The sequence below is a fragment of the Schistocerca piceifrons genome, unplaced genomic scaffold (genome assembly GCF_021461385.2).
Source record: "Schistocerca piceifrons isolate TAMUIC-IGC-003096 unplaced genomic scaffold, iqSchPice1.1 HiC_scaffold_70, whole genome shotgun sequence".
Taxonomy (NCBI): domain Eukaryota; kingdom Metazoa; phylum Arthropoda; class Insecta; order Orthoptera; family Acrididae; genus Schistocerca; species Schistocerca piceifrons.
The window spans coordinates 19,293-41,294 of record NW_025728948.1 but is presented as its reverse complement, the minus strand read 5'-3'; the positions used below and the strand labels follow the sequence as shown (position 1 = coordinate 41,294).

At 47.9% G+C, this 22,002-nt stretch overlaps 37 non-coding genes across 37 annotated transcripts; all 37 read right to left on the bottom strand.

The window, feature by feature from the left end:
- Nucleotides 1-408: 408 nt before the first annotated feature.
- On the bottom strand, nt 409-481 carry Trnar-ccu. Its single transcript has one exon. It is a non-coding gene; the product is annotated as a tRNA-Arg (tRNA).
- A 504-nt stretch (nt 482-985) lies between these two features.
- Nucleotides 986-1,058, bottom strand: Trnar-ccu. The gene has a single exon. It is a non-coding gene; the product is annotated as a tRNA-Arg (tRNA).
- Nucleotides 1,059-1,561: 503 nt separating this feature from the next.
- Nucleotides 1,562-1,634, bottom strand: Trnar-ccu. The gene has a single exon. It is a non-coding gene; the product is annotated as a tRNA-Arg (tRNA).
- A 503-nt stretch (nt 1,635-2,137) lies between these two features.
- On the bottom strand, nt 2,138-2,210 carry Trnar-ccu. Its single transcript has one exon. It is a non-coding gene; the product is annotated as a tRNA-Arg (tRNA).
- Nucleotides 2,211-2,713: 503 nt separating this feature from the next.
- On the bottom strand, nt 2,714-2,786 carry Trnar-ccu. The gene has a single exon. It is a non-coding gene; the product is annotated as a tRNA-Arg (tRNA).
- A 503-nt stretch (nt 2,787-3,289) lies between these two features.
- Nucleotides 3,290-3,362, bottom strand: Trnar-ccu. The gene has a single exon. It is a non-coding gene; the product is annotated as a tRNA-Arg (tRNA).
- A 503-nt stretch (nt 3,363-3,865) lies between these two features.
- Trnar-ccu lies at nt 3,866-3,938 on the bottom strand. Its single transcript has one exon. It is a non-coding gene; the product is annotated as a tRNA-Arg (tRNA).
- A 503-nt stretch (nt 3,939-4,441) lies between these two features.
- Nucleotides 4,442-4,514, bottom strand: Trnar-ccu. Its single transcript has one exon. It is a non-coding gene; the product is annotated as a tRNA-Arg (tRNA).
- Nucleotides 4,515-5,017: 503 nt separating this feature from the next.
- Nucleotides 5,018-5,090, bottom strand: Trnar-ccu. Its single transcript has one exon. It is a non-coding gene; the product is annotated as a tRNA-Arg (tRNA).
- Nucleotides 5,091-5,593: 503 nt separating this feature from the next.
- On the bottom strand, nt 5,594-5,666 carry Trnar-ccu. Its single transcript has one exon. It is a non-coding gene; the product is annotated as a tRNA-Arg (tRNA).
- A 503-nt stretch (nt 5,667-6,169) lies between these two features.
- On the bottom strand, nt 6,170-6,242 carry Trnar-ccu. The gene has a single exon. It is a non-coding gene; the product is annotated as a tRNA-Arg (tRNA).
- A 503-nt stretch (nt 6,243-6,745) lies between these two features.
- On the bottom strand, nt 6,746-6,818 carry Trnar-ccu. The gene has a single exon. It is a non-coding gene; the product is annotated as a tRNA-Arg (tRNA).
- A 503-nt stretch (nt 6,819-7,321) lies between these two features.
- Nucleotides 7,322-7,394, bottom strand: Trnar-ccu. Its single transcript has one exon. It is a non-coding gene; the product is annotated as a tRNA-Arg (tRNA).
- A 503-nt stretch (nt 7,395-7,897) lies between these two features.
- Trnar-ccu lies at nt 7,898-7,970 on the bottom strand. Its single transcript has one exon. It is a non-coding gene; the product is annotated as a tRNA-Arg (tRNA).
- A 503-nt stretch (nt 7,971-8,473) lies between these two features.
- On the bottom strand, nt 8,474-8,546 carry Trnar-ccu. The gene has a single exon. It is a non-coding gene; the product is annotated as a tRNA-Arg (tRNA).
- Nucleotides 8,547-9,051: 505 nt separating this feature from the next.
- On the bottom strand, nt 9,052-9,124 carry Trnar-ccu. Its single transcript has one exon. It is a non-coding gene; the product is annotated as a tRNA-Arg (tRNA).
- A 1,078-nt stretch (nt 9,125-10,202) lies between these two features.
- Trnar-ccu lies at nt 10,203-10,275 on the bottom strand. Its single transcript has one exon. It is a non-coding gene; the product is annotated as a tRNA-Arg (tRNA).
- A 503-nt stretch (nt 10,276-10,778) lies between these two features.
- Trnar-ccu lies at nt 10,779-10,851 on the bottom strand. Its single transcript has one exon. It is a non-coding gene; the product is annotated as a tRNA-Arg (tRNA).
- A 503-nt stretch (nt 10,852-11,354) lies between these two features.
- On the bottom strand, nt 11,355-11,427 carry Trnar-ccu. Its single transcript has one exon. It is a non-coding gene; the product is annotated as a tRNA-Arg (tRNA).
- A 503-nt stretch (nt 11,428-11,930) lies between these two features.
- Trnar-ccu lies at nt 11,931-12,003 on the bottom strand. Its single transcript has one exon. It is a non-coding gene; the product is annotated as a tRNA-Arg (tRNA).
- A 503-nt stretch (nt 12,004-12,506) lies between these two features.
- Trnar-ccu lies at nt 12,507-12,579 on the bottom strand. The gene has a single exon. It is a non-coding gene; the product is annotated as a tRNA-Arg (tRNA).
- Nucleotides 12,580-13,082: 503 nt separating this feature from the next.
- Nucleotides 13,083-13,155, bottom strand: Trnar-ccu. The gene has a single exon. It is a non-coding gene; the product is annotated as a tRNA-Arg (tRNA).
- Nucleotides 13,156-13,658: 503 nt separating this feature from the next.
- Nucleotides 13,659-13,731, bottom strand: Trnar-ccu. The gene has a single exon. It is a non-coding gene; the product is annotated as a tRNA-Arg (tRNA).
- A 503-nt stretch (nt 13,732-14,234) lies between these two features.
- Nucleotides 14,235-14,307, bottom strand: Trnar-ccu. The gene has a single exon. It is a non-coding gene; the product is annotated as a tRNA-Arg (tRNA).
- A 503-nt stretch (nt 14,308-14,810) lies between these two features.
- Trnar-ccu lies at nt 14,811-14,883 on the bottom strand. The gene has a single exon. It is a non-coding gene; the product is annotated as a tRNA-Arg (tRNA).
- Nucleotides 14,884-15,386: 503 nt separating this feature from the next.
- Trnar-ccu lies at nt 15,387-15,459 on the bottom strand. The gene has a single exon. It is a non-coding gene; the product is annotated as a tRNA-Arg (tRNA).
- Nucleotides 15,460-15,962: 503 nt separating this feature from the next.
- Nucleotides 15,963-16,035, bottom strand: Trnar-ccu. Its single transcript has one exon. It is a non-coding gene; the product is annotated as a tRNA-Arg (tRNA).
- A 503-nt stretch (nt 16,036-16,538) lies between these two features.
- Trnar-ccu lies at nt 16,539-16,611 on the bottom strand. The gene has a single exon. It is a non-coding gene; the product is annotated as a tRNA-Arg (tRNA).
- Nucleotides 16,612-17,114: 503 nt separating this feature from the next.
- Trnar-ccu lies at nt 17,115-17,187 on the bottom strand. The gene has a single exon. It is a non-coding gene; the product is annotated as a tRNA-Arg (tRNA).
- A 503-nt stretch (nt 17,188-17,690) lies between these two features.
- Trnar-ccu lies at nt 17,691-17,763 on the bottom strand. Its single transcript has one exon. It is a non-coding gene; the product is annotated as a tRNA-Arg (tRNA).
- A 503-nt stretch (nt 17,764-18,266) lies between these two features.
- Nucleotides 18,267-18,339, bottom strand: Trnar-ccu. Its single transcript has one exon. It is a non-coding gene; the product is annotated as a tRNA-Arg (tRNA).
- Nucleotides 18,340-18,842: 503 nt separating this feature from the next.
- Trnar-ccu lies at nt 18,843-18,915 on the bottom strand. Its single transcript has one exon. It is a non-coding gene; the product is annotated as a tRNA-Arg (tRNA).
- A 503-nt stretch (nt 18,916-19,418) lies between these two features.
- Nucleotides 19,419-19,491, bottom strand: Trnar-ccu. Its single transcript has one exon. It is a non-coding gene; the product is annotated as a tRNA-Arg (tRNA).
- Nucleotides 19,492-19,994: 503 nt separating this feature from the next.
- Nucleotides 19,995-20,067, bottom strand: Trnar-ccu. The gene has a single exon. It is a non-coding gene; the product is annotated as a tRNA-Arg (tRNA).
- A 503-nt stretch (nt 20,068-20,570) lies between these two features.
- Nucleotides 20,571-20,643, bottom strand: Trnar-ccu. Its single transcript has one exon. It is a non-coding gene; the product is annotated as a tRNA-Arg (tRNA).
- A 503-nt stretch (nt 20,644-21,146) lies between these two features.
- Trnar-ccu lies at nt 21,147-21,219 on the bottom strand. The gene has a single exon. It is a non-coding gene; the product is annotated as a tRNA-Arg (tRNA).
- A 503-nt stretch (nt 21,220-21,722) lies between these two features.
- Trnar-ccu lies at nt 21,723-21,795 on the bottom strand. The gene has a single exon. It is a non-coding gene; the product is annotated as a tRNA-Arg (tRNA).
- Nucleotides 21,796-22,002: the final 207 nt, after the last annotated feature.

Below are 22,002 nucleotides of genomic sequence, written 5' to 3'. Positions count from 1 at the left end.
ACGTCGCATGAGCCTTTCCTGTGTGCCTGTACATACTCAGACGTATCGAAGTCCAGGCACCTACTTTCTGCTGGCAATTCTTATACCTGCCGTCTTAGGCTATTCCCTCTCTGAACTGTAAGTCCTGCACACAAGACAGGTAAGTGACTATTCATATGGGTCATACTGTTTACCAACAAGCAATTTCAAAATAGCGTTTCCTTTCACAGCGCCATCACGCTTTGAAACACTTCCGCTGCTAATAGGTCGATTGATAATGGCCGTCGTTTCGTTTTTGGTTGTCAGTAAGTGCGTATTTTCATATCGTCGTCATACCTGTGATACCTGTAAGCACTCAGAAACGCCAGCTTTCTCAACTATTACAGCTGTATGTGGTGAGAGTGATTTTGCCCCAGTGAGTAAAACGTGTACCTCTGGTGGGACTCGAACCCACAATCCCCGGTTTAGGAGACCGATGCCTTATCCATTAGGCCACAGAGGCTGACTGGCGCTAAAAGCTGGCGGTGTGCTCGCTCAAATCAACACTTGCCAAGTGTACCCTTCCTGATGCGCTACTCTACGTCTGCAGAGAGTCAGGACGTCGCATGAGCCTTTCCTGTGTGCCTGTACATACTCAGACGTATCGAAGTCCAGGCACCTACTTTCTGCTGGCAATTCTTATACCTGCCGTCTTAGGCTATTCCCTCTCTGAACTGTAAGTCCTGCACACAAGACAGGTAAGTGACTATTCATATGGGTCATACTGTTTACCAACAAGCAATTTCAAAATAGCGTTTCCTTTCACAGCGCCATCACGCTTTGAAACACTTCCGCTGCTAATAGGTCGATTGATAATGGCCGTCGTTTCGTTTTTGGTTGTCAGTAAGTGCGTATTTTCATATCGTCGTCATACCTGTGATACCTGTAAGCACTCAGAAACGCCAGCTTTCTCAACTATTACAGCTGTATGTGGTGAGAGTGATTTTGCCCCAGTGAGTAAAACGTGTACCTCTGGTGGGACTCGAACCCACAATCCCCGGTTTAGGAGACCGATGCCTTATCCATTAGGCCACAGAGGCTGACTGGCGCTAAAGCTGGCGGTGTGCTCGCTCAAATCAACACTTGCCAAGTGTACCCTTCCTGATGCGCTACTCTACGTCTGCAGAGAGTCAGGACGTCGCATGAGCCTTTCCTGTGTGCCTGTACATACTCAGACGTATCGAAGTCCAGGCACCTACTTTCTGCTGGCAATTCTTATACCTGCCGTCTTAGGCTATTCCCTCTCTGAACTGTAAGTCCTGCACACAAGACAGGTAAGTGACTATTCATATGGGTCATACTGTTTACCAACAAGCAATTTCAAAATAGCGTTTCCTTTCACAGCGCCATCACGCTTTGAAACACTTCCGCTGCTAATAGGTCGATTGATAATGGCCGTCGTTTCGTTTTTGGTTGTCAGTAAGTGCGTATTTTCATATCGTCGTCATACCTGTGATACCTGTAAGCACTCAGAAACGCCAGCTTTCTCAACTATTACAGCTGTATGTGGTGAGAGTGATTTTGCCCCAGTGAGTAAAACGTGTACCTCTGGTGGGACTCGAACCCACAATCCCCGGTTTAGGAGACCGATGCCTTATCCATTAGGCCACAGAGGCTGACTGGCGCTAAAGCTGGCGGTGTGCTCGCTCAAATCAACACTTGCCAAGTGTACCCTTCCTGATGCGCTACTCTACGTCTGCAGAGAGTCAGGACGTCGCATGAGCCTTTCCTGTGTGCCTGTACATACTCAGACGTATCGAAGTCCAGGCACCTACTTTCTGCTGGCAATTCTTATACCTGCCGTCTTAGGCTATTCCCTCTCTGAACTGTAAGTCCTGCACACAAGACAGGTAAGTGACTATTCATATGGGTCATACTGTTTACCAACAAGCAATTTCAAAATAGCGTTTCCTTTCACAGCGCCATCACGCTTTGAAACACTTCCGCTGCTAATAGGTCGATTGATAATGGCCGTCGTTTCGTTTTTGGTTGTCAGTAAGTGCGTATTTTCATATCGTCGTCATACCTGTGATACCTGTAAGCACTCAGAAACGCCAGCTTTCTCAACTATTACAGCTGTATGTGGTGAGAGTGATTTTGCCCCAGTGAGTAAAACGTGTACCTCTGGTGGGACTCGAACCCACAATCCCCGGTTTAGGAGACCGATGCCTTATCCATTAGGCCACAGAGGCTGACTGGCGCTAAAGCTGGCGGTGTGCTCGCTCAAATCAACACTTGCCAAGTGTACCCTTCCTGATGCGCTACTCTACGTCTGCAGAGAGTCAGGACGTCGCATGAGCCTTTCCTGTGTGCCTGTACATACTCAGACGTATCGAAGTCCAGGCACCTACTTTCTGCTGGCAATTCTTATACCTGCCGTCTTAGGCTATTCCCTCTCTGAACTGTAAGTCCTGCACACAAGACAGGTAAGTGACTATTCATATGGGTCATACTGTTTACCAACAAGCAATTTCAAAATAGCGTTTCCTTTCACAGCGCCATCACGCTTTGAAACACTTCCGCTGCTAATAGGTCGATTGATAATGGCCGTCGTTTCGTTTTTGGTTGTCAGTAAGTGCGTATTTTCATATCGTCGTCATACCTGTGATACCTGTAAGCACTCAGAAACGCCAGCTTTCTCAACTATTACAGCTGTATGTGGTGAGAGTGATTTTGCCCCAGTGAGTAAAACGTGTACCTCTGGTGGGACTCGAACCCACAATCCCCGGTTTAGGAGACCGATGCCTTATCCATTAGGCCACAGAGGCTGACTGGCGCTAAAGCTGGCGGTGTGCTCGCTCAAATCAACACTTGCCAAGTGTACCCTTCCTGATGCGCTACTCTACGTCTGCAGAGAGTCAGGACGTCGCATGAGCCTTTCCTGTGTGCCTGTACATACTCAGACGTATCGAAGTCCAGGCACCTACTTTCTGCTGGCAATTCTTATACCTGCCGTCTTAGGCTATTCCCTCTCTGAACTGTAAGTCCTGCACACAAGACAGGTAAGTGACTATTCATATGGGTCATACTGTTTACCAACAAGCAATTTCAAAATAGCGTTTCCTTTCACAGCGCCATCACGCTTTGAAACACTTCCGCTGCTAATAGGTCGATTGATAATGGCCGTCGTTTCGTTTTTGGTTGTCAGTAAGTGCGTATTTTCATATCGTCGTCATACCTGTGATACCTGTAAGCACTCAGAAACGCCAGCTTTCTCAACTATTACAGCTGTATGTGGTGAGAGTGATTTTGCCCCAGTGAGTAAAACGTGTACCTCTGGTGGGACTCGAACCCACAATCCCCGGTTTAGGAGACCGATGCCTTATCCATTAGGCCACAGAGGCTGACTGGCGCTAAAGCTGGCGGTGTGCTCGCTCAAATCAACACTTGCCAAGTGTACCCTTCCTGATGCGCTACTCTACGTCTGCAGAGAGTCAGGACGTCGCATGAGCCTTTCCTGTGTGCCTGTACATACTCAGACGTATCGAAGTCCAGGCACCTACTTTCTGCTGGCAATTCTTATACCTGCCGTCTTAGGCTATTCCCTCTCTGAACTGTAAGTCCTGCACACAAGACAGGTAAGTGACTATTCATATGGGTCATACTGTTTACCAACAAGCAATTTCAAAATAGCGTTTCCTTTCACAGCGCCATCACGCTTTGAAACACTTCCGCTGCTAATAGGTCGATTGATAATGGCCGTCGTTTCGTTTTTGGTTGTCAGTAAGTGCGTATTTTCATATCGTCGTCATACCTGTGATACCTGTAAGCACTCAGAAACGCCAGCTTTCTCAACTATTACAGCTGTATGTGGTGAGAGTGATTTTGCCCCAGTGAGTAAAACGTGTACCTCTGGTGGGACTCGAACCCACAATCCCCGGTTTAGGAGACCGATGCCTTATCCATTAGGCCACAGAGGCTGACTGGCGCTAAAGCTGGCGGTGTGCTCGCTCAAATCAACACTTGCCAAGTGTACCCTTCCTGATGCGCTACTCTACGTCTGCAGAGAGTCAGGACGTCGCATGAGCCTTTCCTGTGTGCCTGTACATACTCAGACGTATCGAAGTCCAGGCACCTACTTTCTGCTGGCAATTCTTATACCTGCCGTCTTAGGCTATTCCCTCTCTGAACTGTAAGTCCTGCACACAAGACAGGTAAGTGACTATTCATATGGGTCATACTGTTTACCAACAAGCAATTTCAAAATAGCGTTTCCTTTCACAGCGCCATCACGCTTTGAAACACTTCCGCTGCTAATAGGTCGATTGATAATGGCCGTCGTTTCGTTTTTGGTTGTCAGTAAGTGCGTATTTTCATATCGTCGTCATACCTGTGATACCTGTAAGCACTCAGAAACGCCAGCTTTCTCAACTATTACAGCTGTATGTGGTGAGAGTGATTTTGCCCCAGTGAGTAAAACGTGTACCTCTGGTGGGACTCGAACCCACAATCCCCGGTTTAGGAGACCGATGCCTTATCCATTAGGCCACAGAGGCTGACTGGCGCTAAAGCTGGCGGTGTGCTCGCTCAAATCAACACTTGCCAAGTGTACCCTTCCTGATGCGCTACTCTACGTCTGCAGAGAGTCAGGACGTCGCATGAGCCTTTCCTGTGTGCCTGTACATACTCAGACGTATCGAAGTCCAGGCACCTACTTTCTGCTGGCAATTCTTATACCTGCCGTCTTAGGCTATTCCCTCTCTGAACTGTAAGTCCTGCACACAAGACAGGTAAGTGACTATTCATATGGGTCATACTGTTTACCAACAAGCAATTTCAAAATAGCGTTTCCTTTCACAGCGCCATCACGCTTTGAAACACTTCCGCTGCTAATAGGTCGATTGATAATGGCCGTCGTTTCGTTTTTGGTTGTCAGTAAGTGCGTATTTTCATATCGTCGTCATACCTGTGATACCTGTAAGCACTCAGAAACGCCAGCTTTCTCAACTATTACAGCTGTATGTGGTGAGAGTGATTTTGCCCCAGTGAGTAAAACGTGTACCTCTGGTGGGACTCGAACCCACAATCCCCGGTTTAGGAGACCGATGCCTTATCCATTAGGCCACAGAGGCTGACTGGCGCTAAAGCTGGCGGTGTGCTCGCTCAAATCAACACTTGCCAAGTGTACCCTTCCTGATGCGCTACTCTACGTCTGCAGAGAGTCAGGACGTCGCATGAGCCTTTCCTGTGTGCCTGTACATACTCAGACGTATCGAAGTCCAGGCACCTACTTTCTGCTGGCAATTCTTATACCTGCCGTCTTAGGCTATTCCCTCTCTGAACTGTAAGTCCTGCACACAAGACAGGTAAGTGACTATTCATATGGGTCATACTGTTTACCAACAAGCAATTTCAAAATAGCGTTTCCTTTCACAGCGCCATCACGCTTTGAAACACTTCCGCTGCTAATAGGTCGATTGATAATGGCCGTCGTTTCGTTTTTGGTTGTCAGTAAGTGCGTATTTTCATATCGTCGTCATACCTGTGATACCTGTAAGCACTCAGAAACGCCAGCTTTCTCAACTATTACAGCTGTATGTGGTGAGAGTGATTTTGCCCCAGTGAGTAAAACGTGTACCTCTGGTGGGACTCGAACCCACAATCCCCGGTTTAGGAGACCGATGCCTTATCCATTAGGCCACAGAGGCTGACTGGCGCTAAAGCTGGCGGTGTGCTCGCTCAAATCAACACTTGCCAAGTGTACCCTTCCTGATGCGCTACTCTACGTCTGCAGAGAGTCAGGACGTCGCATGAGCCTTTCCTGTGTGCCTGTACATACTCAGACGTATCGAAGTCCAGGCACCTACTTTCTGCTGGCAATTCTTATACCTGCCGTCTTAGGCTATTCCCTCTCTGAACTGTAAGTCCTGCACACAAGACAGGTAAGTGACTATTCATATGGGTCATACTGTTTACCAACAAGCAATTTCAAAATAGCGTTTCCTTTCACAGCGCCATCACGCTTTGAAACACTTCCGCTGCTAATAGGTCGATTGATAATGGCCGTCGTTTCGTTTTTGGTTGTCAGTAAGTGCGTATTTTCATATCGTCGTCATACCTGTGATACCTGTAAGCACTCAGAAACGCCAGCTTTCTCAACTATTACAGCTGTATGTGGTGAGAGTGATTTTGCCCCAGTGAGTAAAACGTGTACCTCTGGTGGGACTCGAACCCACAATCCCCGGTTTAGGAGACCGATGCCTTATCCATTAGGCCACAGAGGCTGACTGGCGCTAAAGCTGGCGGTGTGCTCGCTCAAATCAACACTTGCCAAGTGTACCCTTCCTGATGCGCTACTCTACGTCTGCAGAGAGTCAGGACGTCGCATGAGCCTTTCCTGTGTGCCTGTACATACTCAGACGTATCGAAGTCCAGGCACCTACTTTCTGCTGGCAATTCTTATACCTGCCGTCTTAGGCTATTCCCTCTCTGAACTGTAAGTCCTGCACACAAGACAGGTAAGTGACTATTCATATGGGTCATACTGTTTACCAACAAGCAATTTCAAAATAGCGTTTCCTTTCACAGCGCCATCACGCTTTGAAACACTTCCGCTGCTAATAGGTCGATTGATAATGGCCGTCGTTTCGTTTTTGGTTGTCAGTAAGTGCGTATTTTCATATCGTCGTCATACCTGTGATACCTGTAAGCACTCAGAAACGCCAGCTTTCTCAACTATTACAGCTGTATGTGGTGAGAGTGATTTTGCCCCAGTGAGTAAAACGTGTACCTCTGGTGGGACTCGAACCCACAATCCCCGGTTTAGGAGACCGATGCCTTATCCATTAGGCCACAGAGGCTGACTGGCGCTAAAGCTGGCGGTGTGCTCGCTCAAATCAACACTTGCCAAGTGTACCCTTCCTGATGCGCTACTCTACGTCTGCAGAGAGTCAGGACGTCGCATGAGCCTTTCCTGTGTGCCTGTACATACTCAGACGTATCGAAGTCCAGGCACCTACTTTCTGCTGGCAATTCTTATACCTGCCGTCTTAGGCTATTCCCTCTCTGAACTGTAAGTCCTGCACACAAGACAGGTAAGTGACTATTCATATGGGTCATACTGTTTACCAACAAGCAATTTCAAAATAGCGTTTCCTTTCACAGCGCCATCACGCTTTGAAACACTTCCGCTGCTAATAGGTCGATTGATAATGGCCGTCGTTTCGTTTTTGGTTGTCAGTAAGTGCGTATTTTCATATCGTCGTCATACCTGTGATACCTGTAAGCACTCAGAAACGCCAGCTTTCTCAACTATTACAGCTGTATGTGGTGAGAGTGATTTTGCCCCAGTGAGTAAAACGTGTACCTCTGGTGGGACTCGAACCCACAATCCCCGGTTTAGGAGACCGATGCCTTATCCATTAGGCCACAGAGGCTGACTGGCGCTAAAGCTGGCGGTGTGCTCGCTCAAATCAACACTTGCCAAGTGTACCCTTCCTGATGCGCTACTCTACGTCTGCAGAGAGTCAGGACGTCGCATGAGCCTTTCCTGTGTGCCTGTACATACTCAGACGTATCGAAGTCCAGGCACCTACTTTCTGCTGGCAATTCTTATACCTGCCGTCTTAGGCTATTCCCTCTCTGAACTGTAAGTCCTGCACACAAGACAGGTAAGTGACTATTCATATGGGTCATACTGTTTACCAACAAGCAATTTCAAAATAGCGTTTCCTTTCACAGCGCCATCACGCTTTGAAACACTTCCGCTGCTAATAGGTCGATTGATAATGGCCGTCGTTTCGTTTTTGGTTGTCAGTAAGTGCGTATTTTCATATCGTCGTCATACCTGTGATACCTGTAAGCACTCAGAAACGCCAGCTTTCTCAACTATTACAGCTGTATGTGGTGAGAGTGATTTTGCCCCAGTGAGTAAAACGTGTACCTCTGGTGGGACTCGAACCCACAATCCCCGGTTTAGGAGACCGATGCCTTATCCATTAGGCCACAGAGGCTGACTGGCGCTAAAGCTGGCGGTGTGCTCGCTCAAATCAACACTTGCCAAGTGTACCCTTCCTGATGCGCTACTCTACGTCTGCAGAGAGTCAGGACGTCGCATGAGCCTTTCCTGTGTGCCTGTACATACTCAGACGTATCGAAGTCCAGGCACCTACTTTCTGCTGGCAATTCTTATACCTGCCGTCTTAGGCTATTCCCTCTCTGAACTGTAAGTCCTGCACACAAGACAGGTAAGTGACTATTCATATGGGTCATACTGTTTACCAACAAGCAATTTCAAAATAGCGTTTCCTTTCACAGCGCCATCACGCTTTGAAACACTTCCGCTGCTAATAGGTCGATTGATAATGGCCGTCGTTTCGTTTTTGGTTGTCAGTAAGTGCGTATTTTCATATCGTCGTCATACCTGTGATACCTGTAAGCACTCAGAAACGCCAGCTTTCTCAACTATTACAGCTGTATGTGGTGAGAGTGATTTTGCCCCAGTGAGTAAAACGTGTACCTCTGGTGGGACTCGAACCCACAATCCCCGGTTTAGGAGACCGATGCCTTATCCATTAGGCCACAGAGGCTGACTGGCGCTAAAGCTGGCGGTGTGTGCTCGCTCAAATCAACACTTGCCAAGTGTACCCTTCCTGATGCGCTACTCTACGTCTGCAGAGAGTCAGGACGTCGCATGAGCCTTTCCTGTGTGCCTGTACATACTCAGACGTATCGAAGTCCAGGCACCTACTTTCTGCTGGCAATTCTTATACCTGCCGTCTTAGGCTATTCCCTCTCTGAACTGTAAGTCCTGCACACAAGACAGGTAAGTGACTATTCATATGGGTCATACTGTTTACCAACAAGCAATTTCAAAATAGCGTTTCCTTTCACAGCGCCATCACGCTTTGAAACACTTCCGCTGCTAATAGGTCGATTGATAATGGCCGTCGTTTCGTTTTTGGTTGTCAGTAAGTGCGTATTTTCATATCGTCGTCATACCTGTGATACCTGTAAGCACTCAGAAACGCCAGCTTTCTCAACTATTACAGCTGTATGTGGTGAGAGTGATTTTGCCCCAGTGAGTAAAACGTGTACCTCTGGTGGGACTCGAACCCACAATCCCCGGTTTAGGAGACCGATGCCTTATCCATTAGGCCACAGAGGCTGACTGGCGCTAAAGCTGGCGGTGTGCTCGCTCAAATCAACACTTGCCAAGTGTACCCTTCCTGATGCGCTACTCTACGTCTGCAGAGAGTCAGGACGTCGCATGAGCCTTTCCTGTGTGCCTGTACATACTCAGACGTATCGAAGTCCAGGCACCTACTTTCTGCTGGCAATTCTTATACCTGCCGTCTTAGGCTATTCCCTCTCTGAACTGTAAGTCCTGCACACAAGACAGGTAAGTGACTATTCATATGGGTCATACTGTTTACCAACAAGCAATTTCAAAATAGCGTTTCCTTTCACAGCGCCATCACGCTTTGAAACACTTCCGCTGCTAATAGGTCGATTGATAATGGCCGTCGTTTCGTTTTTGGTTGTCAGTAAGTGCGTATTTTCATATCGTCGTCATACCTGTGATACCTGTAAGCACTCAGAAACGCCAGCTTTCTCAACTATTACAGCTGTATGTGGTGAGAGTGATTTTGCCCCAGTGAGTAAAACGTGTACCTCTGTGGGACTCGAACCCACAATCCCCGGTTTAGGAGACCGATGCCTTATCCATTAGGCCACAGAGGCTGACTGGCGCTAAAGCTGGCGGTGTGCTCGCTCAAATCAACACTTGCCAAGTGTACCCTTCCTGATGCGCTACTCTACGTCTGCAGAGAGTCAGGACGTCGCATGAGCCTTTCCTGTGTGCCTGTACATACTCAGACGTATCGAAGTCCAGGCACCTACTTTCTGCTGGCAATTCTTATACCTGCCGTCTTAGGCTATTCCCTCTCTGAACTGTAAGTCCTGCACACAAGACAGGTAAGTGACTATTCATATGGGTCATACTGTTTACCAACAAGCAATTTCAAAATAGCGTTTCCTTTCACAGCGCCATCACGCTTTGAAACACTTCCGCTGCTAATAGGTCGATTGATAATGGCCGTCGTTTCGTTTTTGGTTGTCAGTAAGTGCGTATTTTCATATCGTCGTCATACCTGTGATACCTGTAAGCACTCAGAAACGCCAGCTTTCTCAACTATTACAGCTGTATGTGGTGAGAGTGATTTTGCCCCAGTGAGTAAAACGTGTACCTCTGGTGGGACTCGAACCCACAATCCCCGGTTTAGGAGACCGATGCCTTATCCATTAGGCCACAGAGGCTGACTGGCGCTAAAGCTGGCGGTGTGCTCGCTCAAATCAACACTTGCCAAGTGTACCCTTCCTGATGCGCTACTCTACGTCTGCAGAGAGTCAGGACGTCGCATGAGCCTTTCCTGTGTGCCTGTACATACTCAGACGTATCGAAGTCCAGGCACCTACTTTCTGCTGGCAATTCTTATACCTGCCGTCTTAGGCTATTCCCTCTCTGAACTGTAAGTCCTGCACACAAGACAGGTAAGTGACTATTCATATGGGTCATACTGTTTACCAACAAGCAATTTCAAAATAGCGTTTCCTTTCACAGCGCCATCACGCTTTGAAACACTTCCGCTGCTAATAGGTCGATTGATAATGGCCGTCGTTTCGTTTTTGGTTGTCAGTAAGTGCGTATTTTCATATCGTCGTCATACCTGTGATACCTGTAAGCACTCAGAAACGCCAGCTTTCTCAACTATTACAGCTGTATGTGGTGAGAGTGATTTTGCCCCAGTGAGTAAAACGTGTACCTCTGGTGGGACTCGAACCCACAATCCCCGGTTTAGGAGACCGATGCCTTATCCATTAGGCCACAGAGGCTGACTGGCGCTAAAGCTGGCGGTGTGCTCGCTCAAATCAACACTTGCCAAGTGTACCCTTCCTGATGCGCTACTCTACGTCTGCAGAGAGTCAGGACGTCGCATGAGCCTTTCCTGTGTGCCTGTACATACTCAGACGTATCGAAGTCCAGGCACCTACTTTCTGCTGGCAATTCTTATACCTGCCGTCTTAGGCTATTCCCTCTCTGAACTGTAAGTCCTGCACACAAGACAGGTAAGTGACTATTCATATGGGTCATACTGTTTACCAACAAGCAATTTCAAAATAGCGTTTCCTTTCACAGCGCCATCACGCTTTGAAACACTTCCGCTGCTAATAGGTCGATTGATAATGGCCGTCGTTTCGTTTTTGGTTGTCAGTAAGTGCGTATTTTCATATCGTCGTCATACCTGTGATACCTGTAAGCACTCAGAAACGCCAGCTTTCTCAACTATTACAGCTGTATGTGGTGAGAGTGATTTTGCCCCAGTGAGTAAAACGTGTACCTCTGGTGGGACTCGAACCCACAATCCCCGGTTTAGGAGACCGATGCCTTATCCATTAGGCCACAGAGGCTGACTGGCGCTAAAGCTGGCGGTGTGCTCGCTCAAATCAACACTTGCCAAGTGTACCCTTCCTGATGCGCTACTCTACGTCTGCAGAGAGTCAGGACGTCGCATGAGCCTTTCCTGTGTGCCTGTACATACTCAGACGTATCGAAGTCCAGGCACCTACTTTCTGCTGGCAATTCTTATACCTGCCGTCTTAGGCTATTCCCTCTCTGAACTGTAAGTCCTGCACACAAGACAGGTAAGTGACTATTCATATGGGTCATACTGTTTACCAACAAGCAATTTCAAAATAGCGTTTCCTTTCACAGCGCCATCACGCTTTGAAACACTTCCGCTGCTAATAGGTCGATTGATAATGGCCGTCGTTTCGTTTTTGGTTGTCAGTAAGTGCGTATTTTCATATCGTCGTCATACCTGTGATACCTGTAAGCACTCAGAAACGCCAGCTTTCTCAACTATTACAGCTGTATGTGGTGAGAGTGATTTTGCCCCAGTGAGTAAAACGTGTACCTCTGGTGGGACTCGAACCCACAATCCCCGGTTTAGGAGACCGATGCCTTATCCATTAGGCCACAGAGGCTGACTGGCGCTAAAGCTGGCGGTGTGCTCGCTCAAATCAACACTTGCCAAGTGTACCCTTCCTGATGCGCTACTCTACGTCTGCAGAGAGTCAGGACGTCGCATGAGCCTTTCCTGTGTGCCTGTACATACTCAGACGTATCGAAGTCCAGGCACCTACTTTCTGCTGGCAATTCTTATACCTGCCGTCTTAGGCTATTCCCTCTCTGAACTGTAAGTCCTGCACACAAGACAGGTAAGTGACTATTCATATGGGTCATACTGTTTACCAACAAGCAATTTCAAAATAGCGTTTCCTTTCACAGCGCCATCACGCTTTGAAACACTTCCGCTGCTAATAGGTCGATTGATAATGGCCGTCGTTTCGTTTTTGGTTGTCAGTAAGTGCGTATTTTCATATCGTCGTCATACCTGTGATACCTGTAAGCACTCAGAAACGCCAGCTTTCTCAACTATTACAGCTGTATGTGGTGAGAGTGATTTTGCCCCAGTGAGTAAAACGTGTACCTCTGGTGGGACTCGAACCCACAATCCCCGGTTTAGGAGACCGATGCCTTATCCATTAGGCCACAGAGGCTGACTGGCGCTAAAGCTGGCGGTGTGCTCGCTCAAATCAACACTTGCCAAGTGTACCCTTCCTGATGCGCTACTCTACGTCTGCAGAGAGTCAGGACGTCGCATGAGCCTTTCCTGTGTGCCTGTACATACTCAGACGTATCGAAGTCCAGGCACCTACTTTCTGCTGGCAATTCTTATACCTGCCGTCTTAGGCTATTCCCTCTCTGAACTGTAAGTCCTGCACACAAGACAGGTAAGTGACTATTCATATGGGTCATACTGTTTACCAACAAGCAATTTCAAAATAGCGTTTCCTTTCACAGCGCCATCACGCTTTGAAACACTTCCGCTGCTAATAGGTCGATTGATAATGGCCGTCGTTTCGTTTTTGGTTGTCAGTAAGTGCGTATTTTCATATCGTCGTCATACCTGTGATACCTGTAAGCACTCAGAAACGCCAGCTTTCTCAACTATTACAGCTGTATGTGGTGAGAGTGATTTTGCCCCAGTGAGTAAAACGTGTACCTCTGGTGGGACTCGAACCCACAATCCCCGGTTTAGGAGACCGATGCCTTATCCATTAGGCCACAGAGGCTGACTGGCGCTAAAGCTGGCGGTGTGCTCGCTCAAATCAACACTTGCCAAGTGTACCCTTCCTGATGCGCTACTCTACGTCTGCAGAGAGTCAGGACGTCGCATGAGCCTTTCCTGTGTGCCTGTACATACTCAGACGTATCGAAGTCCAGGCACCTACTTTCTGCTGGCAATTCTTATACCTGCCGTCTTAGGCTATTCCCTCTCTGAACTGTAAGTCCTGCACACAAGACAGGTAAGTGACTATTCATATGGGTCATACTGTTTACCAACAAGCAATTTCAAAATAGCGTTTCCTTTCACAGCGCCATCACGCTTTGAAACACTTCCGCTGCTAATAGGTCGATTGATAATGGCCGTCGTTTCGTTTTTGGTTGTCAGTAAGTGCGTATTTTCATATCGTCGTCATACCTGTGATACCTGTAAGCACTCAGAAACGCCAGCTTTCTCAACTATTACAGCTGTATGTGGTGAGAGTGATTTTGCCCCAGTGAGTAAAACGTGTACCTCTGGTGGGACTCGAACCCACAATCCCCGGTTTAGGAGACCGATGCCTTATCCATTAGGCCACAGAGGCTGACTGGCGCTAAAGCTGGCGGTGTGCTCGCTCAAATCAACACTTGCCAAGTGTACCCTTCCTGATGCGCTACTCTACGTCTGCAGAGAGTCAGGACGTCGCATGAGCCTTTCCTGTGTGCCTGTACATACTCAGACGTATCGAAGTCCAGGCACCTACTTTCTGCTGGCAATTCTTATACCTGCCGTCTTAGGCTATTCCCTCTCTGAACTGTAAGTCCTGCACACAAGACAGGTAAGTGACTATTCATATGGGTCATACTGTTTACCAACAAGCAATTTCAAAATAGCGTTTCCTTTCACAGCGCCATCACGCTTTGAAACACTTCCGCTGCTAATAGGTCGATTGATAATGGCCGTCGTTTCGTTTTTGGTTGTCAGTAAGTGCGTATTTTCATATCGTCGTCATACCTGTGATACCTGTAAGCACTCAGAAACGCCAGCTTTCTCAACTATTACAGCTGTATGTGGTGAGAGTGATTTTGCCCCAGTGAGTAAAACGTGTACCTCTGGTGGGACTCGAACCCACAATCCCCGGTTTAGGAGACCGATGCCTTATCCATTAGGCCACAGAGGCTGACTGGCGCTAAAGCTGGCGGTGTGCTCGCTCAAATCAACACTTGCCAAGTGTACCCTTCCTGATGCGCTACTCTACGTCTGCAGAGAGTCAGGACGTCGCATGAGCCTTTCCTGTGTGCCTGTACATACTCAGACGTATCGAAGTCCAGGCACCTACTTTCTGCTGGCAATTCTTATACCTGCCGTCTTAGGCTATTCCCTCTCTGAACTGTAAGTCCTGCACACAAGACAGGTAAGTGACTATTCATATGGGTCATACTGTTTACCAACAAGCAATTTCAAAATAGCGTTTCCTTTCACAGCGCCATCACGCTTTGAAACACTTCCGCTGCTAATAGGTCGATTGATAATGGCCGTCGTTTCGTTTTTGGTTGTCAGTAAGTGCGTATTTTCATATCGTCGTCATACCTGTGATACCTGTAAGCACTCAGAAACGCCAGCTTTCTCAACTATTACAGCTGTATGTGGTGAGAGTGATTTTGCCCCAGTGAGTAAAACGTGTACCTCTGGTGGGACTCGAACCCACAATCCCCGGTTTAGGAGACCGATGCCTTATCCATTAGGCCACAGAGGCTGACTGGCGCTAAAGCTGGCGGTGTGCTCGCTCAAATCAACACTTGCCAAGTGTACCCTTCCTGATGCGCTACTCTACGTCTGCAGAGAGTCAGGACGTCGCATGAGCCTTTCCTGTGTGCCTGTACATACTCAGACGTATCGAAGTCCAGGCACCTACTTTCTGCTGGCAATTCTTATACCTGCCGTCTTAGGCTATTCCCTCTCTGAACTGTAAGTCCTGCACACAAGACAGGTAAGTGACTATTCATATGGGTCATACTGTTTACCAACAAGCAATTTCAAAATAGCGTTTCCTTTCACAGCGCCATCACGCTTTGAAACACTTCCGCTGCTAATAGGTCGATTGATAATGGCCGTCGTTTCGTTTTTGGTTGTCAGTAAGTGCGTATTTTCATATCGTCGTCATACCTGTGATACCTGTAAGCACTCAGAAACGCCAGCTTTCTCAACTATTACAGCTGTATGTGGTGAGAGTGATTTTGCCCCAGTGAGTAAAACGTGTACCTCTGGTGGGACTCGAACCCACAATCCCCGGTTTAGGAGACCGATGCCTTATCCATTAGGCCACAGAGGCTGACTGGCGCTAAAGCTGGCGGTGTGCTCGCTCAAATCAACACTTGCCAAGTGTACCCTTCCTGATGCGCTACTCTACGTCTGCAGAGAGTCAGGACGTCGCATGAGCCTTTCCTGTGTGCCTGTACATACTCAGACGTATCGAAGTCCAGGCACCTACTTTCTGCTGGCAATTCTTATACCTGCCGTCTTAGGCTATTCCCTCTCTGAACTGTAAGTCCTGCACACAAGACAGGTAAGTGACTATTCATATGGGTCATACTGTTTACCAACAAGCAATTTCAAAATAGCGTTTCCTTTCACAGCGCCATCACGCTTTGAAACACTTCCGCTGCTAATAGGTCGATTGATAATGGCCGTCGTTTCGTTTTTGGTTGTCAGTAAGTGCGTATTTTCATATCGTCGTCATACCTGTGATACCTGTAAGCACTCAGAAACGCCAGCTTTCTCAACTATTACAGCTGTATGTGGTGAGAGTGATTTTGCCCCAGTGAGTAAAACGTGTACCTCTGGTGGGACTCGAACCCACAATCCCCGGTTTAGGAGACCGATGCCTTATCCATTAGGCCACAGAGGCTGACTGGCGCTAAAGCTGGCGGTGTGCTCGCTCAAATCAACACTTGCCAAGTGTACCCTTCCTGATGCGCTACTCTACGTCTGCAGAGAGTCAGGACGTCGCATGAGCCTTTCCTGTGTGCCTGTACATACTCAGACGTATCGAAGTCCAGGCACCTACTTTCTGCTGGCAATTCTTATACCTGCCGTCTTAGGCTATTCCCTCTCTGAACTGTAAGTCCTGCACACAAGACAGGTAAGTGACTATTCATATGGGTCATACTGTTTACCAACAAGCAATTTCAAAATAGCGTTTCCTTTCACAGCGCCATCACGCTTTGAAACACTTCCGCTGCTAATAGGTCGATTGATAATGGCCGTCGTTTCGTTTTTGGTTGTCAGTAAGTGCGTATTTTCATATCGTCGTCATACCTGTGATACCTGTAAGCACTCAGAAACGCCAGCTTTCTCAACTATTACAGCTGTATGTGGTGAGAGTGATTTTGCCCCAGTGAGTAAAACGTGTACCTCTGGTGGGACTCGAACCCACAATCCCCGGTTTAGGAGACCGATGCCTTATCCATTAGGCCACAGAGGCTGACTGGCGCTAAAGCTGGCGGTGTGCTCGCTCAAATCAACACTTGCCAAGTGTACCCTTCCTGATGCGCTACTCTACGTCTGCAGAGAGTCAGGACGTCGCATGAGCCTTTCCTGTGTGCCTGTACATACTCAGACGTATCGAAGTCCAGGCACCTACTTTCTGCTGGCAATTCTTATACCTGCCGTCTTAGGCTATTCCCTCTCTGAACTGTAAGTCCTGCACACAAGACAGGTAAGTGACTATTCATATGGGTCATACTGTTTACCAACAAGCAATTTCAAAATAGCGTTTCCTTTCACAGCGCCATCACGCTTTGAAACACTTCCGCTGCTAATAGGTCGATTGATAATGGCCGTCGTTTCGTTTTTGGTTGTCAGTAAGTGCGTATTTTCATATCGTCGTCATACCTGTGATACCTGTAAGCACTCAGAAACGCCAGCTTTCTCAACTATTACAGCTGTATGTGGTGAGAGTGATTTTGCCCCAGTGAGTAAAACGTGTACCTCTGGTGGGACTCGAACCCACAATCCCCGGTTTAGGAGACCGATGCCTTATCCATTAGGCCACAGAGGCTGACTGGCGCTAAAGCTGGCGGTGTGCTCGCTCAAATCAACACTTGCCAAGTGTACCCTTCCTGATGCGCTACTCTACGTCTGCAGAGAGTCAGGACGTCGCATGAGCCTTTCCTGTGTGCCTGTACATACTCAGACGTATCGAAGTCCAGGCACCTACTTTCTGCTGGCAATTCTTATACCTGCCGTCTTAGGCTATTCCCTCTCTGAACTGTAAGTCCTGCACACAAGACAGGTAAGTGACTATTCATATGGGTCATACTGTTTACCAACAAGCAATTTCAAAATAGCGTTTCCTTTCACAGCGCCATCACGCTTTGAAACACTTCCGCTGCTAATAGGTCGATTGATAATGGCCGTCGTTTCGTTTTTGGTTGTCAGTAAGTGCGTATTTTCATATCGTCGTCATACCTGTGATACCTGTAAGCACTCAGAAACGCCAGCTTTCTCAACTATTACAGCTGTATGTGGTGAGAGTGATTTTGCCCCAGTGAGTAAAACGTGTACCTCTGGTGGGACTCGAACCCACAATCCCCGGTTTAGGAGACCGATGCCTTATCCATTAGGCCACAGAGGCTGACTGGCGCTAAAGCTGGCGGTGTGCTCGCTCAAATCAACACTTGCCAAGTGTACCCTTCCTGATGCGCTACTCTACGTCTGCAGAGAGTCAGGACGTCGCATGAGCCTTTCCTGTGTGCCTGTACATACTCAGACGTATCGAAGTCCAGGCACCTACTTTCTGCTGGCAATTCTTATACCTGCCGTCTTAGGCTATTCCCTCTCTGAACTGTAAGTCCTGCACACAAGACAGGTAAGTGACTATTCATATGGGTCATACTGTTTACCAACAAGCAATTTCAAAATAGCGTTTCCTTTCACAGCGCCATCACGCTTTGAAACACTTCCGCTGCTAATAGGTCGATTGATAATGGCCGTCGTTTCGTTTTTGGTTGTCAGTAAGTGCGTATTTTCATATCGTCGTCATACCTGTGATACCTGTAAGCACTCAGAAACGCCAGCTTTCTCAACTATTACAGCTGTATGTGGTGAGAGTGATTTTGCCCCAGTGAGTAAAACGTGTACCTCTGGTGGGACTCGAACCCACAATCCCCGGTTTAGGAGACCGATGCCTTATCCATTAGGCCACAGAGGCTGACTGGCGCTAAAGCTGGCGGTGTGCTCGCTCAAATCAACACTTGCCAAGTGTACCCTTCCTGATGCGCTACTCTACGTCTGCAGAGAGTCAGGACGTCGCATGAGCCTTTCCTGTGTGCCTGTACATACTCAGACGTATCGAAGTCCAGGCACCTACTTTCTGCTGGCAATTCTTATACCTGCCGTCTTAGGCTATTCCCTCTCTGAACTGTAAGTCCTGCACACAAGACAGGTAAGTGACTATTCATATGGGTCATACTGTTTACCAACAAGCAATTTCAAAATAGCGTTTCCTTTCACAGCGCCATCACGCTTTGAAACACTTCCGCTGCTAATAGGTCGATTGATAATGGCCGTCGTTTCGTTTTTGGTTGTCAGTAAGTGCGTATTTTCATATCGTCGTCATACCTGTGATACCTGTAAGCACTCAGAAACGCCAGCTTTCTCAACTATTACAGCTGTATGTGGTGAGAGTGATTTTGCCCCAGTGAGTAAAACGTGTACCTCTGGTGGGACTCGAACCCACAATCCCCGGTTTAGGAGACCGATGCCTTATCCATTAGGCCACAGAGGCTGACTGGCGCTAAAGCTGGCGGTGTGCTCGCTCAAATCAACACTTGCCAAGTGTACCCTTCCTGATGCGCTACTCTACGTCTGCAGAGAGTCAGGACGTCGCATGAGCCTTTCCTGTGTGCCTGTACATACTCAGACGTATCGAAGTCCAGGCACCTACTTTCTGCTGGCAATTCTTATACCTGCCGTCTTAGGCTATTCCCTCTCTGAACTGTAAGTCCTGCACACAAGACAGGTAAGTGACTATTCATATGGGTCATACTGTTTACCAACAAGCAATTTCAAAATAGCGTTTCCTTTCACAGCGCCATCACGCTTTGAAACACTTCCGCTGCTAATAGGTCGATTGATAATGGCCGTCGTTTCGTTTTTGGTTGTCAGTAAGTGCGTATTTTCATATCGTCGTCATACCTGTGATACCTGTAAGCACTCAGAAACGCCAGCTTTCTCAACTATTACAGCTGTATGTGGTGAGAGTGATTTTGCCCCAGTGAGTAAAACGTGTACCTCTGGTGGGACTCGAACCCACAATCCCCGGTTTAGGAGACCGATGCCTTATCCATTAGGCCACAGAGGCTGACTGGCGCTAAAGCTGGCGGTGTGCTCGCTCAAATCAACACTTGCCAAGTGTACCCTTCCTGATGCGCTACTCTACGTCTGCAGAGAGTCAGGACGTCGCATGAGCCTTTCCTGTGTGCCTGTACATACTCAGACGTATCGAAGTCCAGGCACCTACTTTCTGCTGGCAATTCTTATACCTGCCGTCTTAGGCTATTCCCTCTCTGAACTGTAAGTCCTGCACACAAGACAGGTAAGTGACTATTCATATGGGTCATACTGTTTACCAACAAGCAATTTCAAAATAGCGTTTCCTTTCACAGCGCCATCACGCTTTGAAACACTTCCGCTGCTAATAGGTCGATTGATAATGGCCGTCGTTTCGTTTTTGGTTGTCAGTAAGTGCGTATTTTCATATCGTCGTCATACCTGTGATACCTGTAAGCACTCAGAAACGCCAGCTTTCTCAACTATTACAGCTGTATGTGGTGAGAGTGATTTTGCCCCAGTGAGTAAAACGTGTACCTCTGGTGGGACTCGAACCCACAATCCCCGGTTTAGGAGACCGATGCCTTATCCATTAGGCCACAGAGGCTGACTGGCGCTAAAGCTGGCGGTGTGCTCGCTCAAATCAACACTTGCCAAGTGTACCCTTCCTGATGCGCTACTCTACGTCTGCAGAGAGTCAGGACGTCGCATGAGCCTTTCCTGTGTGCCTGTACATACTCAGACGTATCGAAGTCCAGGCACCTACTTTCTGCTGGCAATTCTTATACCTGCCGTCTTAGGCTATTCCCTCTCTGAACTGTAAGTCCTGCACACAAGACAGGTAAGTGACTATTCATATGGGTCATACTGTTTACCAACAAGCAATTTCAAAATAGCGTTTCCTTTCACAGCGCCATCACGCTTTGAAACACTTCCGCTGCTAATAGGTCGATTGATAATGGCCGTCGTTTCGTTTTTGGTTGTCAGTAAGTGCGTATTTTCATATCGTCGTCATACCTGTGATACCTGTAAGCACTCAGAAACGCCAGCTTTCTCAACTATTACAGCTGTATGTGGTGAGAGTGATTTTGCCCCAGTGAGTAAAACGTGTACCTCTGGTGGGACTCGAACCCACAATCCCCGGTTTAGGAGACCGATGCCTTATCCATTAGGCCACAGAGGCTGACTGGCGCTAAAGCTGGCGGTGTGCTCGCTCAAATCAACACTTGCCAAGTGTACCCTTCCTGATGCGCTACTCTACGTCTGCAGAGAGTCAGGACGTCGCATGAGCCTTTCCTGTGTGCCTGTACATACTCAGACGTATCGAAGTCCAGGCACCTACTTTCTGCTGGCAATTCTTATACCTGCCGTCTTAGGCTATTCCCTCTCTGAACTGTAAGTCCTGCACACAAGACAGGTAAGTGACTATTCATATGGGTCATACTGTTTACCAACAAGCAATTTCAAAATAGCGTTTCCTTTCACAGCGCCATCACGCTTTGAAACACTTCCGCTGCTAATAGGTCGATTGATAATGGCCGTCGTTTCGTTTTTGGTTGTCAGTAAGTGCGTATTTTCATATCGTCGTCATACCTGTGATACCTGTAAGCACTCAGAAACGCCAGCTTTCTCAACTATTACAGCTGTATGTGGTGAGAGTGATTTTGCCCCAGTGAGTAAAACGTGTACCTCTGGTGGGACTCGAACCCACAATCCCCGGTTTAGGAGACCGATGCCTTATCCATTAGGCCACAGAGGCTGACTGGCGCTAAAGCTGGCGGTGTGCTCGCTCAAATCAACACTTGCCAAGTGTACCCTTCCTGATGCGCTACTCTACGTCTGCAGAGAGTCAGGACGTCGCATGAGCCTTTCCTGTGTGCCTGTACATACTCAGACGTATCGAAGTCCAGGCACCTACTTTCTGCTGGCAATTCTTATACCTGCCGTCTTAGGCTATTCCCTCTCTGAACTGTAAGTCCTGCACACAAGACAGGTAAGTGACTATTCATATGGGTCATACTGTTTACCAACAAGCAATTTCAAAATAGCGTTTCCTTTCACAGCGCCATCACGCTTTGAAACACTTCCGCTGCTAATAGGTCGATTGATAATGGCCGTCGTTTCGTTTTTGGTTGTCAGTAAGTGCGTATTTTCATATCGTCGTCATACCTGTGATACCTGTAAGCACTCAGAAACGCCAGCTTTCTCAACTATTACAGCTGTATGTGGTGAGAGTGATTTTGCCCCAGTGAGTAAAACGTGTACCTCTGGTGGGACTCGAACCCACAATCCCCGGTTTAGGAGACCGATGCCTTATCCATTAGGCCACAGAGGCTGACTGGCGCTAAAGCTGGCGGTGTGCTCGCTCAAATCAACACTTGCCAAGTGTACCCTTCCTGATGCGCTACTCTACGTCTGCAGAGAGTCAGGACGTCGCATGAGCCTTTCCTGTGTGCCTGTACATACTCAGACGTATCGAAGTCCAGGCACCTACTTTCTGCTGGCAATTCTCTATACCTGCCGTCTTAGGCTATTCCCTCTC